The 15,429-nt window shown below is 42.3% G+C and overlaps 1 long non-coding RNA gene across 1 annotated transcript; it reads right to left on the bottom strand.

Annotated features, from left to right (window-relative positions):
- Positions 1 to 4,432: 4,432 nt before the first annotated feature.
- LOC141975458 (uncharacterized) lies at positions 4,433 to 7,182 on the bottom strand. Its single transcript, XR_012635923.1, has 3 exons — positions 6,781 to 7,182; positions 5,646 to 5,709; positions 4,433 to 4,593 (listed from the first exon to the last, which is right to left on the bottom strand). It is a non-coding gene; the product is annotated as an uncharacterized LOC141975458 (long non-coding RNA).
- Between the last annotated feature and the right edge of the window lie 8,247 nt (positions 7,183 to 15,429).

Here is a 15,429-nt window from a genome sequence, read left to right as displayed (position 1 = left end):
AAGCTCCTAAACTGGATTAAAATAATCTTAAAAACACATTAAGAACATAAGAATGGCCATAGCTGATCAGATGAATGGACCATCTAATCCAGTATCTTGTGTTCTGACAGTGGCCAATGCCTTGTGCTTCAGAGGGAATGAACAGAACACGTAATCATCAAGTGATCCATTCCCTATCACCCAATTCCCAGCTTCTGGCAATCAGAAGCTAGGGATACTCCCAGCATGGGGTTGCATCCCTGACCATCTTGGCTAATAGCCATTGATGAACCTATATTTCCATCCCCCTTCCATATTCAAAACCTGAGCATCTGAACTTTCCAAGATCTAACCAGTGCCCTTAAACCCAGAGAGGTCACTGGGGAACACTGCTATATACTTCTCTCCATTCTGAAAACTGGCCATTTATTACTACCCTGTGTTCTGTCTTTTAACCCTTTACTGATCCATGAAAGGACCTTCCCTGTTACCCCATGAGTGCTTACTTTTCTTAAGAGACTTTGGTGAGGGACCTTGTCAAAGGCTTTCTGAAAGTCCAAGTACACTATTTCAAATGGATCACCCTTGTCCACATATTTATTGTTCCCCTTGGAGTTCTAACAGATTGGTGAGACATGATTTCCCTTTACAAAAGCCATGTTGACTCTTTCCCAACAAATTGTGTTCATCTGTGTCTGAAAATTCTGTCCTTTACTATAGTTTCAACCAATTTGCCTGGTACAGAAATTAGGCTTACCAGTCTACAGTTGCCAGGATCCCCTTTGGAACCTCTTTAAAAAGTACTTAAGTACTTTCCTAATGTTACAGTTGCATGTAAGCAACTGCTGAAGTTCCCAGGGGCCTGTTAATTGATTAGCCATGGGAAGGCAAGAGGATTCCTCATCATGAATGGGATAAGATGTTCCCATGGATCAGTCTCTCCATAGCGGGCCACGCTATGAAAAAGTCTGAGATTCCCTGTTCTAAAGATCAGGTCTTAAAAGGCTCAATCAAAATCCTAGGTGCAGAGAGTCCCAGAGACCTCTATGGGAGCTGGATCAGATCAACGATGCGGTGCTCTTTTATGCCAATTCTAGCGAAGCAGCCAGTCCCCTCCTCCTGATGGACCTTGATATTTGCAGTGTCACACATCTTCACAATACAGGCCCGTCTGGGGATAGTCCTGAAGCGATGCGTTGCTAGCTGTTCAGTCACATACATTTCCCGCTTTGCATCAAAATATCTTGCACCCTCACACCTCGGCCCTCGTGTGCTGTGTGGAAGAGCACAGAGCTGAGATCTTCATGACTCTGGTGTCCTGGTGCTGTCATTCAGCAATGAGTGGAGCTGGTGGCAGAGCAGCCTCAAAGAGCCACAAGATGAGATGGAAATAGAGGAGAGAGAGGAAAGAAGAGAAGGGGGAAATTAACCTGTGCCAACAGGTAATTTTTTTCATGAATCAAGTTACTTGCAGTTTGTATGAAGTGCACTTGATGGAGCTCATACTGCTTAGTCACATTTGGTCATTTCCAGTACATTATTGCCCCACTGCTCAGTGCTGAGAAAATTAGATCTAAATTTGCTCCGGATCAAGTTTTTCAACTCTTCAGAAAACAATGTCTTTCAGTCTTTTCCAAGGAGACCCGTGTAGATGGCCCTTCCAAATCAGCAAGGCTCTGCAGGGGTGCAAGGCTACCCACCCATATTGCCCTGATGGGGCCGTACCATGTAGGGAGGCAGAGACTGTCCTTGCTTGCATTGTACACAGTGCTGAGCACCTTGTGAGCTCTTAACAAATGAAAAGAAATAAACAAAAACTCTCCTGCCATCTTAACTATGAAGTCGCTACTGCTCCTCCAGGAGAGGGAGGGATTAAGCAAAGATCTGTTGTTAAGTAAGGTGCTATTGGAAACCCAACCACATGGCAAATTAAAATGATAAAATATCCCTTTGTGAGGGATCAATCATTAATTTGCTCTCGGCATGGACTACTTGTTTTTTCAACCATGATTTCATTTAAGGTGAAATGTGACCCTAAACTTTCACTGTTTATTTCCAGAAAGCTATAAGCAGAAAGTTGCCCAGATGTAGCAGAGGAATTGTCACCACACAATGGGAGTGCTGTTTAATTTTTAAACAACATCTAGGCCATCTTGTTTGGTTTCAGTCTTACCAAAATCTGGGCTCATTATTTTCTCTGTGGCCATGAACTAGATTGCCAGATTTTTACAGGCTGTGGTCTACAGTGCCACTTTAGTTTCAGTTTTGCAGGCCAAGCTTTCCTATGGTGTAAAGGTTAATGTACAAGAGACATAAACAACTGGCTTCTTATTTTTATCCATAAAGCATAAGGAAATTTCAGGTTTCCAAGGAGCTATCCACACGAGGCACAAACTGTGGATAAACCCTCCTGCAAAGTGCCAAGCTTAAGAGCATTTGCCCATTCAGAAGATTGGACTAGGTGACCTCTCGAGGTCCCTTCCAGTCCTACAATTCTATAATTTATAGGTAGCCCAAAACAGACTCACCTTAGTAATGTAGATTATATCCATGCCGTCCTACCAATGTGTCTCAGCTATGAGCTGGAGGGCACCACGTGTAGGGAAGAATTTCTAATCTTTCAAAACATCGTAATCCATTTGTCATGTTCTTTGTGACAGTTAAAGGCCTATCCATGTTTCCACTAAAATAACTGATTTTTAGGTGGTTTTGTCTTTTACGTAAGAATTTGCTGTGGTTGCATCTTGATGACAAGAGGGGGACAAATTCCTTTCAATGCTATTTGAAAATTTGGGGCTCTTTAAGATAACAATATAGCTCAGCCTGGCTGTTACAGGCTTGAGGCAGGAATCACTGAATGGGATTCTCTGGCCTTTGTTATGCAGGAGGTCAGATGGGGCAGTCACCATGGTCCTTTCTGGCCCCCCAAAAAAATCAATGACTATATTAATTCCCTGTGGCTGTGAAATGATCCGGAGGTATTAACGGAGGGCAAAAGACACTGGAATACTTTGCTCCCTGGGCTCTGATTGAAGACCTAACCAGGGATGGCAGCTGTAAATGCTGCAGACCACTTTGGTACAGTTGGGGAGCAGATTGCTTTTGTTCTCCACTTATAATTTGTTGTCGTAGGATCTTAGCTTCAGGCATTTTTGTCCTGGCAGCAGACATTAGGGTCCACTGTTGGAGTCAAGAGTTTTGCAGGGTGTGTTAGGTCTCCCAACCCCACAAAGGAAGGGAAAGGATGAAATGTCTTTTACTGTGGATGGGGCATCCACCCACCTTCCATGCAATAGGGCTGCATCTGCAAGGAACAGTCAAGCTCTTGTTAAGTGGTTCTATATGGCCTATGTAATAGCTTACACTGTTGCCAGGACAGAGGTTGCCTTTAGGTTTATTCTGTTCTGTCCTCGGGCAAAAATTATTAATGTTGCAGCTACTTGGCCACAATTTACTTGTTTACATCTGCCCTCATTAGTCATGTCCAATCAATCTCTTTTTTTGAATTTCTACATGCCGCTGCCCTGTGTTGTCTTTCCTTCTTGTTGTTTGCACTGAGGAATAGAGTTTTTAAGAGCATCTGTGACTGAATAATTTGTAACTGGTACCAGTTTGGCATTTGAAGAGTGTGCATAATGAATGCAATGCACACAGCGGGGGGTATGAAAGGATTGTTGCTGGAAAACCAACCTAGAAACTGGCCCGGTAACTAAATGAGCTGGAATTACATGAGCATATTTACATGGCTTTAACTGACAAGGAAGTGTCTTCTTGCCAAGCTACAGGCTTCCAATACATTCTGGTTTCTCAGACAACAAACCTTAGCTGTTACTTCTCAGTCCCAAGTATGGTGTATAACATTAGAGCCAAGGACATTATTTGGGTCTGAGCTAAAGTCAGGCTAAAATGGTTTGATAATGGGTAGCTCTGAGGCAGAGATGGATTAAAATCAGGGCCAGTTATCCAGATCCCCTGCACTTGAGCGGCTTAGATATAACGAGTCTCAGATCTGAACCGCCTCTGGTTTTAGTTTTGCAAAACAAAACCTGACAGGTGAGGATTTTCAGAAGCCAAAAGCACTCCTCGATTTTTGCCCATCTCCAAGATAAACAAACAGCGTTTCAGTCTGTCATTCATTCAGGCTTGCTACCTGTACGCATTAATTATGGCTAATGTGCCACATGGATGCGTCCATGTTCCCCTTGCAGTCCCTACATAGAGCTTTCAGGCATTAATGTTTTGCCTGCAGTATACAGATAAGAGACATTTTGCTCAATAACAGTTACATAAATATTGTGGCTGTAAAATAGACAATTTATTCTCTGTTTAGCAAACAGTTCAACTAAATGTGCAGTCTGTAGTTCTTCTGCACTTCATATAACGTGCAGTTAAATGAAATGCACCCTGTTGAGGATGGGAACAAGTTAAGAGTTCAGCTGTGCGATCTGCAATTTATAGCGATGTCTATCTTGTAAGTCAGCTACTGTGTTTGTGAACACCCGGATTTGCAAGGCAGGGAATCCTGCCCTATTTCCCTTGAGACTTCAGCAACTGGTACTTCACTGTGTGTTGTTGGCAGCTGTAATTGGGAGAACAACATTTCCCATTGGATCCCTGCAAAAACAGAGGAAAAAATATTAGCTGCTATTGTCTCCAGCTAATATTTTCAAAAAAGATTTTGGGTGCGTCTGTCTATGGGTGCCCAACCTGAGATACCTTTAAAAAGCACTTGTATAAGAGCTGGGTATTATCACGATTAACGGGGCCTGATTTTTCAGAAAGTGCTAAGCACCCAGCCTCTAAAAATCAGGCCCTTTTAAGTTGTTTCAAGGTGGGCACCCAAAATCAATGAGAACTTTTGAAACTCTTGGCCTCTCTTCTTACTTTTTTGGACTCTCAAACTGTAAAATGTCGTCATTGCTTTTGCAACTGATTGCTTCCCCCACCCCCAAGCCCTAGATTTTAAGCAAATAAATTCTCTCTCTCATATATTAGAAACCTCAAACATTAGGTTGAATAAAAATCCCTTGTAAAAAATACTATATCATTCTAAAATAAGGCCCCACAAACTATTGCAATCTGTAAATTTTTGTTCAGGTTTATGTTACCATCTGCGGTATTTTCTAGATCTCCGACATTATGACTGACATTTTCCAAAGCCATTTTCAAAGGATTTGGATGGCTAATTCCGACTGAAAGTAATAGGAATTCTGTATCCAGATTCCCTAAACAGCTTTGGAAATCTCTGCATACATCAATAGATCGGCTACCTACTTCTATTGAAGTCACTGGAAGTTTTGCTATTGGCTTCATTAGCCATGAGCAGGCCTCAATGTTTACCTGAAGTCTATGATTGGGTTAGGCTAATGAAATTTTGCACTCTCTGGGCCAAATTCTCTGCTGGTATAAATGGTACAACTCTTTTGGTGTTTCACCCATTTACACTAGCATGGAATCGGGCCCTATATATTTTCACAAAATGTCATCAAATCCCTATAACTTTCTTTCTGTTTTGACCATTCCTCAATGGAGAAGAGTAAATTTTACTGATATCAAATGCAACAAAAGGGGGATCCCTGAAGGTTTTTCAGATGTCCCAGATGCTTCTTACAGGAATTCCTGACCTAAGACCACGAATATTCTGAGAAAACCCCACTGTTTGTTACCTTGTTAGACAAACTTAGATTTCATCTGGGCCATCCGGCTCTTTCAGCAGTCGTGAAGAATGTTCTGCGCACACGGAACAGAAGAGTTGGAATGATTGCAACATAACGAACAAAAAAGGTTTCTGTATAGCCCTGTGATAGGTTATAAGCAATCAGATATTTTTAAATGACTGCAAACAGGAAAAGAGAGAACTCGCTGGCTTTGAGTAAGCAATCCAACAATACATTTATAATCTTAACAAGCAGCCTGATCCAAAGCCTGCAAAAGCCAATGGCTTAAAGCCACATAATTGGGCAAATGAGGGAGTCTTTTTTGTTCTATTCAGGATACAAAATTACATTCCTTCACCAGCACTCTATCAGCTGTATGCAGACATCTACTGACTATTCTGTATGGGTACAAATATAGGATATTCAATTAAGGTCTAATCCGGCAAACCCTCAGCATGGAACTCACATTACTCCTATTCTTCCAGGAAAATTTTACCCGTAGGTATATTTCTTGTCTATAAACTGGGGGGAAAGCCCACAACTTAGTATAGGACACTGCATACACCGTGCTATAGAAAATCCTAAAATAGCTAGACAGATACTAAGGTTGGGGAAAAGAGTTCAAGTGAGTTCATTTAGCTCCCACTGAAATTAATGGGATTTGAGTGCCCATAGAGTCCTTTAAAAAAATCTCCACCTAACCAGTAAACGTGGGGATAAATTAAAATATATCAATAATCAGAAGTGAGATCAGGCAAAAAGTAGACTAAATTCCAAGATACTCAAGATGGTCACAAAATTTTACGTTTTTGATATTTCAGTGAAAACTTTTGCAAGAAAAAGTTTGTTTAGGTTTTTCTTCAATTCACTTATGGAGTGGTCAACATTTGTAAAAAACCTGAAATTTCAATACAAAATTTCCTGAAAAGTTTTGTGGGTGGGTTTGTGATCTTGTGTTTATGTACGTGTGCACATGAGTGTGTGTATGTGAAAAGATTTCTGCATTTTTTTTTTATTTTTTTTTTTTAACCTATTCTCCCTGGCTCTCACTGACAGTGCTTTTTGCACAGACTTTCACTTTGTTTTTAACTGTCCTCTAACCAGTGAGATGATATTTGTAGCACAGAATCCAGAATATGTCTACCTTTGTCATGGCCCAGTTTAGGTTCACATTGCTTTGCTGGATCCATGTTTTCCTCCATCATTTGCTCTTCTAAATACTTTATATCACTCAAGGTTTCTGTTGCTTCAAGGTTTCTCACAGAACTTCTCTTCATTTCTAAAAAGAGATACAAAGATGCCCGTTGACTTCAATAGGCATATGTTCAGACCTATAGTTTCTTCTTGTTGTGTTCCCAGTGACTGAATAAGATATAGCTGCCAGACACTGCGTTCATTAAAGTTTGCTTTCAATTTCTAAATTCATCTCTAAGGCAATATATTCTTCAGTGAGATTTAGCAGCATTTTCATGTCATGGTGAAGGACACCAACACAGAACATCTGCAGGTAAATGATTATTCTAGTAAATCTTTCTACCATTTGGAAAGGAGCTGCTGTGTGATGGGTTTGTATCAAAGAGCAAGCAGTGTGTCCCTTATCCTGCACCATTAAAGACAATGGGAGCTTTTGTCATTGACTCCTATAAGCGAAGGATCGAGCCCTTTATACGCCAAATTTTCCAAATGACAATGGAACAATAAACCTGTTATGTTTGTTCCCTGCACGAAGAGCAGGCTTTACTTTCAGTTTGAATGATCTTTACTTTAGATTAAAAGCAAGAAAGAACAAAAGTGAAGTCTCCTGGGGCGAGTTCACTGTGTGTGTCTGCTGTGACAGGCTGCATTGAGCTCAATACAAAATGCCTGTTTCTGCAGAGGGCAGTTTTGAGAGATTGAGAGGTGTTGTGCACAGAAAGCCAAGGCACATGGCTCAACGCAACACACAAAACATCAGCGGGGGGTTGCTGCTCTGACTTACCCTTCTTCTTTTGAAGCTTGACTTTAATAAATATAAGAATAATAATAGCAAAAAGAAGCAGCAGCACAATGAGGGCTGGTACCACAACTGGAAGCAGTTGCAGTTCACGTGTTGATGAGCTGGAACGATAAAGCATCAGGATTACATGGGATTTAGTGACAGGGAGCGTGCACAGTAACCAGGTGCCCTAACACTGGCTGGGTTTGCATGTAGCACAGCTGCTTGCTGCAGGCTGAAACGTGGAACAAAAGAAGTGGCAAACACTCAACCTGAAGCAAAGGAGAGCAGTCGACAAGGTCAAGTGGTGAATAAGCCATTAGATCTGGAGTTTGATTCTGAGCAAGTCCTATCTGTAGCTACTTATGACTGTGCCCCACTCAGTGGAATTTATAGTGCTGGCTGAATTACCCACTTCAGAATGAAATCTAACTGCTCCCGTTTCCCAGGCTCTCCTTGTACAGGTTCTTACACAGTTCCCATCACCATGGTATCAGAGTGCTTCTGAATACTGTCTCTGTGCAAACTCTATAGAGGTACAGTCAGACTGGAAATCTCAAGCGCTCCATATCCACAGAGTAAATTATGTTTGCCACTAAATAGAAATCTGGGACTTGAGTACATCAGAATAATACCTTGCCTACATATTGTAATGGACTACCCTCAATCACACAGGGGGTATGGGAATGGAAAGTGTTCTTTTGGAGGAGGATGCTGCGTGTATTCAGCTGTAGGGGAAGCAGGCGCTGGGGTAAGAGGCTCCACCTGTGTTACATTTTATGGGATTTATTATACAATGTGGTCTTGCCTCAGTCCTTTTGGGTACTGCGTCTGTAATGCTGCCATATATTTTCTCCCTGGCGAATCCCCAAAGCTCCTTACAAGCGGGCAAACAAACGACAGGAGGGAAATCAGTCCACCCACCACTGAAATGTAACAGCTGCTCACAGCAACATTAGATAAACAGTTTAGGACAGGAAGTGAAGAAAAATGTTTGCACCCAGTCAAAATTAGTGGGAGGGCGTAAGGAAGCAGACACTTAGCCTGGGCACTGGGCCGAGCAACTGGAGAAAAGTGGCACGGAATCATTGCTGACCGCGGTGGCGCCGCCTCCAAAGCCAGTGCCCACCGCAGCACGGCCGCCCGCAGCACCCCAGTGGGTTATTGATGGGGGGCTGACTCAAAGGGAGGCGTGGCACCTACTGCATCACCTGCATCACTGAAGTTCCCTGTAGATTTCCTCTCCCAGTAGGAACCATAGGAACATAAGAACGGCCAGGCTGGATCTGACCTGCGGTCCATCCAATCCCACTGTCCTGTCTCTGGTCCTCTGCAGATGTTTCAGAGGAAGATGCAAGAACCTTGCAGTAGGAGGACATGGGATAATCCTCCCGCCATATTAGGTTTCCTCTTAATCCATTCTAGAGATTGGCTGAGGCCCTGAGGTATGAGGTTTTATCTCCCTTTTAAAATTGGTTCGCATTAATTATATTATATTATCTGTATAAATGTCCAATCCCCTTTTTTGCATCTTGTTAACTTATTTGGCCTTAACAACATCCTGTGGTGAGACGTGCCACAGTCTGATTACTTTTTCACACAATATGTATTTCCTTTAATCAATTTTGAATTTGCCACCTTTTAGTTTCATTGAAGGTCCCCTGGTTCTTGTGTTCTGAGACAGGGAGAATAGAAGCTCCCCATCTCCCTCCTCTGACCATTTGTTATTTTACAGACTTCTTTCATATCCCTTATTAGTCATTTCTTTTCCAGTCCAGCCTTGCTTAGATCCGATGGGATAAGAGCACAAGGTGGAATTGCTGCAGGATCAAATATTTTTCTATTTTCTGCATATAAAGTATTTTAAATGAAGTGAATCCAAAGAATCTGAATAGACTTTGTGTAAGTTGACATTATCAATGGTGATTGGGGTAAGAAACGCTTTCAGTAACTTACCTGTCATAGACTGCATTGCTAAAGGTTAAAAATCTGCCTTCAGGGGTGGTTTTTTCCAATATTCCTTCCGTGACACTGCTCATGGGATATGTCTGATTTATGACATTTACATGACTGGGGATCCTGTGGAGAGCAGATGTAGACAAAAGTATTTTAAATGAAGTGAATCCAAAGAATCTGAATAGACTTGGTGTAAGTTGACATTATCAGTGGTGATTGGGGTAAGAAACACTTTCATTAACTTACCTGTCATAGACTGCATTGCTCAAGGTTACAAATCTGCCTTCAGGGGTTGTTTTTTCCAATATTCCTTCCGTGACACTGCTCATGGGATATGTCTGATTTATGACATTTACATGACTGGGGATCCTGTGGAGAGCAGATGTAGACAAAAGTATTTTAAATGAAGTGAATCCAAAGAATCTGAATAGACTTGGTGTAAGTTGACATTATCAGTGGTGATTGGGGTAAGAAACACTTTCATTAACTTACCTGTCATAGACTGCATTGCTCAAGGTTACAAATCTGTCTTCAGGGGTTGTTTTTTCCAATATTCCCTCCGTGACACTGCTCACGGGATATGTCTGATTTATGACATTTACATGACTGGGGACGCTGTGGAGAGCAGATGTGGACATAAGTATTTTAAATGAAGTCAATCCAAAGAATCTGAATAGACTTGCAAAAAGAACAGGAGTACTTGTGGCACCTTAGAGACTAACCAATTTATTTGAGCATAAGCTTTCGTGAGCTACAGCTCACTTGATCGGATGAAGTGCATCTGATGAAGTGGGCTGTAGTCCACGAAAGCTTATGCTCAAATAAATTGGTTAGTCTCCAAGGTGCCACAAGTACTCCTGTTCTTTTTGCGGATACAGGCTAACATGGCTGCTACTCTGAAACCTGATACTTGGTGTAAGTTGGTATAACTTGGTGTAAGTTGACATTGTCAATGGTGACTGGGGTAAGAAACACGTTCAGTAACTTACCTGTCATAGACTGCATTGCTAAAGGTTACAAATCTCTCTTCAGGGGTGGTTTTTTCCAATATTCCCTCCGTGACTCTGCTCATGGGATATGTCTGATTTATGACATTTACATGACTGGGGATGCTGTGGAGAGCAGACGTTGCTGATATTGGGCTCACAGATGCAGATGGTACTGGCGCTAGTGAAGAGAATGATTGTAACAAAGAAAATGAATAATTTCAGGGCTTGAATATTTACCCTTTGCACGTCTCACAATTTTTACCTGTGAAATGCACAGCGCAGCCTTCTTGGTAACCTTCTCCTCCTCCCACCTTTCATTTCACCTTGCAATCTGTGTCATGGACAAACAGGCAGCACGAAAGGGACCACGTCTTTTTCATTGTGGCCGTTGGCCGTACAGAATATTACATATAAGTATTCATGAAATCCATGATCAGTTTTGGCAAGTCAGACACTTTTGCTAAAGGTCACTATTTCTACCTTGTAAACTCTGGAGACTGCATAAAGACACCATCTGTTACGGAGAAATGTAAAATGGATACAGCATCCCTATTCCTGAAGTAGTGACCTCAGTTATTGGTTGTTTTGGTTGTTGTTTTTTTTTTAACTGTAGGGTCCAATATCCAAATGCTGGGAAACATCTGTATCTTTTTCTACATTGAGGGTCTAAAGACTGAAAAGTATTTTTCTGACACAACTTGTGTTATTTGTGCCTTAAATTGGGGGTGTGGAGGTGAAAAAAACTAACTCATTGACCCAATAGGGGAATTATTAAAAAACGGAGGTTGAGAAATAAGTTTGTCAGGTGACGTTCAAGGCAAGAGCTGTGTCTATCTCTGTCTGACTGGCACTTAGCACACTGGAACCCTCATCCTGACTGGGCACTACAATAATATAAGAAGTAAATAATAACAACAATAATTAATATGATTTCTCATTAGGGAGAGCTTTTCAAAGGCATAAAATATAGATAAATATCCAACTTCCATTGAAAGCCAGTGGGAATTGGGCACCAAACTCCAATCTGTGCATTTGAAAATCTCCCCCTTAGTCTTGACTTTACCAAACATCTCCATTTCGGTCCATTAATTGTTTATCATTAGGCTGCTATTCTTTGATCAGCAACAGGATAAGAATTCAGCAGAGCAAAGCTTATTAATCAGTGGGATGACTTTTCTTATCACCTGTGACTGGGAGGGACACATGGGCTATGAGTGACCGGAATAAAAGAGAGCGAAAGAAAGAGGTATTAATCCCAGTGGGCAAAGCCCCTCAAACCACACACCCTTTTGAACATGTAACTTCATGGAGGATGTTTGCTCTGTGTCTCCATCTTTAGCCCCACACCAGTACCATCCTGCATCCTTTTCTTCCAGATGGCTCATCACTACGGTGAAAGTCCCATTTTCCTGGTTATCACTGATGATCCGAATTCTTCCTTCAAATGCATCCTGTACAAATCCACTGGTATCCGCCACAAGGGAGCACCCAGCTTCCTTCCAGCGGCACCAGTATTTCATTTCATAATTCTGTTGCGGATCGTAGTGGCACTTGGCAGACACCAAGCCTCCTTCAGGTCCATTCAAGAGCCTGGGTTCCCTGGGAGCGGTTGACTCTACAGGTTGCGAATATACTGAGTTAGCCTTACAGACTCGTTAACTGATACCGCTCTGAATTCCCAGCAAACACAGGTTGGTTTTTGGGACCACGAATGCAAATACAGCGCTGTTAGCAAATCTCTATCTACAGCACCTTCTGAAAATTAATTGGTCTGTCTTTCTTTCTTTCTAGACTTACCTTCAGTCACTTGTAGATCTATGGTTCTTGCATTTCCAGAGTCATCAAGCATGGCCGTCCCACACTTATACAGTCCAGAGTCCTCTTTTTTTAGTCTGTTTATCAAGATTTTGAAAGTACCAGAGCTTTCTTCAGGGGTAATAGAGATCCTTCCCTCGTAATTCCTGGCCACATAACCATCAGAGTCCGCTATGACAGAACAGCCAGTTTTCCCCAGTTTGCACCAGAATTTCTTTCTTCCGCCTTTGATGTTTTCAGGTTGGCATTGTATTGACACTGACCCTCTGAGCTGCCCAAGCACAAGCTCTGGTGATTTAGGTACATTGGGACCTGTTTGAAGAGAACATACCAAAACATCTTAATGCAACTCCTATTTCACGTGGAACAATTTCCCTTTTTCTTCATTTTAAATTTCTTAACAGCTGTTTCAGTAAAATCTGAGTGCTTTGTAGAAAAAAAAGAAAAGTTCTACTCCTACAGGTAAATAACAGGCTCTTAGCAAGGGGATGGGGAGGTATGAATAAGAAGTCAAAGTTGGTGCAACAACCACTGTCTTAGGTTGAAATGCTCATGAGTCAACACTTAGGACAGTGATTCCAAACGACTCTGTAAATGTGGCACCAGAATATTTCAAGTCTGGTGTTGCCGACTCAGAAGAGAGATTTGGGTCTGTACCTTTTGCAATCAGCCTGTTGTGAAGATCCCCGGCTACGGTACCTTCCAAAACTGTTAGATTCATGCTGACGAATAAGGCTTTGTTGTTGCTGCCGATGCCACATCTGTAAGCCCCAGCGTCATTCAGCTGCAGCTGTGTCATTTGTACGGTGAACGTGCCGTTCATAGGGAAGTCGGTGATGGAGGCTCTGTCTTTGTAGTCTTTAGAGATGAAATAGCTGGTAGAAATGATGGTGTTGCAAACTCTTCTGGCTCCTGACATTTTACACCAATATTTTCTGTCATGTCTGTTGGCTTTAGTGGGTGGATAGAAGCATTCGACAGTGACGGATCCTCCAACCTCACCTGTCAAAAGCCTTGGTCCATATAAGGCACTTGAAACTGTTTTGTTTTTTTTTTTTAAAAAAAAAGGTAGAACGTGCATTAGCTAACTAGAGGGCCAGAGCCTCAGCTGGTGTAAGACAACACAAAAGTCAGTGGAGTCTTACTGATTTTCACCAGCTGAAGATCTGGCCCAGAAAGTGTAATAGTTATTCTGGATAATGTATGTTACTGTAGATCAGATACAGGTCTCTCAAATCTCCCGTTTGTTATCCTATGCTTTAGAGGATAAAAGATTGGATAAAACCCCTTGTTTGCATTGTGTATCAGCACATAGCAAAAAACTCTTGAGCTCCAACTCAAATATTGCACAGTCTCTAGCCACGTAAAACTCCTATTAATGCCAACAGGAATTTTGCCTGAGTTAAAAGCCGAGTGATACATGCAGTATTTTGGCCATACAGATTGTGGGCTGTATTTAGTGACAAGCAAATCCCAAAATAATCAAACATAGTTAGTACGTACACGGCCTGGTGTCCCGCTGCCTTGCAGCCTGTGCTGTCGTTGACATCTGTATAAAATGCTTCCAAATCTGAATATCCATTCGTGGCAGTAGTAACATTTTACACCTACTTTGCAAATGTATCTTTCCATTGGCTTTTGGGCTTTTGGTCAGGCCTCAAATGGAGATACAGGGCTTGCTCTTCCGTTTCCCCACACCTTGTGTAGTCATTTACACCGGTGTAACGTGGATGTGAAACACTCTCCTTCTGATCTGAAAGCTTTTCATACCTCTCTGCACTCACTTTGCACTGATATTAATGGCTGCACAAGGTGCAGGGCAGTGGAGAATCAGGCATTTAATCTTGAGAGCACTTTACAATTAACTAATTTTCACAACACCCCTGTTAGAGGGACAAAGTGGGTGAGGTAATATATTTTATTGGACCAACTTCTTCTCCAGAGCTCTGTGTAGCTCAAAACCTTGTGTCTCTCATCAACAGAAGTTGGGTCAATAAAATGTATTATGTCACCCACCTTATCTTTCTAATATCCTGGGACTGACACAGCTCCAACAACACTGTGTACAATACCCCTGTTGAACAGGTAGGTGTGTCTTTTATCCATTGTGCAATGGGGACATATCACTCCAGCTGCCCTGCATAAGGAGGGGTGTTCCCTCATTTTAAAGCCAGATTTACCTTTGTCCCCTACAAGTGTGGCATTCTCTCACTTTTACTATGGTGATTCGCATCAGGAATGTAGCTCCCAGCTACTCACCTTGTAGCAAAGTTAATAAAACAATGAAGACAGCCATGTTTAATCTCCAAAAAATGTTCACAAGGCAGACATCTGAATTTGACTCTGGATGTTGAACTCAAGATGCCCTTTCAGATTCAGGTGGAAATCTGAAGTACTGACTTTTTCCTTTTACCTGTCATCAGCCGTAAGAAAAAAAGAGAAAAGTGATACTGGGGTTTTCCAGGGACCGTCTGGAAGTGCGGCACCCAAACGGCATTGAAATTTCAACAGGAGCCAGACATCTAACTCTCAGACAATGCTTTGAAAATCCGAGCCAGCGTGAAATTTCACAGACCCAATGGGAGGACATTTGTTGAGGATAACAATGCTTTTGCACTTGCAGGCAAGGATCTCAGAGCCTTTTGCACAGAGAAGCAACTTGCCCAAAGTCACACAGTGAGTCAGTTGCAGAGCTGGGACTAGAACCCAAGTGTCCTGCCTACCAGTCTCTGAGGCTCCATGGGTCTGCTAGTTCCTGGACAGCTGTGTGTCCACACTGCCACCTGCAGTGAAATAGGGAAAAGCGGCCGACGAGCCCTGCAGTTTCAAGCACCACCAGATATCCCACCTATGGCAGTCATGACTGGTGGAGCCTACCGTGTTCTCTGATTGGCCCAGGCACGCTATTTTAGGGTTAGGGAAAACACCTGGAGCCTGTCTGTGTAGCTAGCAGGCTCCCTGGCTTGCAGCTGCAACAGACCTTACTGAATGCTCCTGATCCCTTGCCTTGCTCCTGGTTCCTGATACCTAGCCTCAGTCCCTGGTCCCTTGCTCTGCA

This window comes from Natator depressus, chromosome 21 (assembly GCF_965152275.1).
Source record: "Natator depressus isolate rNatDep1 chromosome 21, rNatDep2.hap1, whole genome shotgun sequence".
Taxonomy (NCBI): Eukaryota; Metazoa; Chordata; order Testudines; family Cheloniidae; genus Natator; species Natator depressus.
This window is presented reverse-complemented; position numbering and strand designations above follow the sequence as displayed.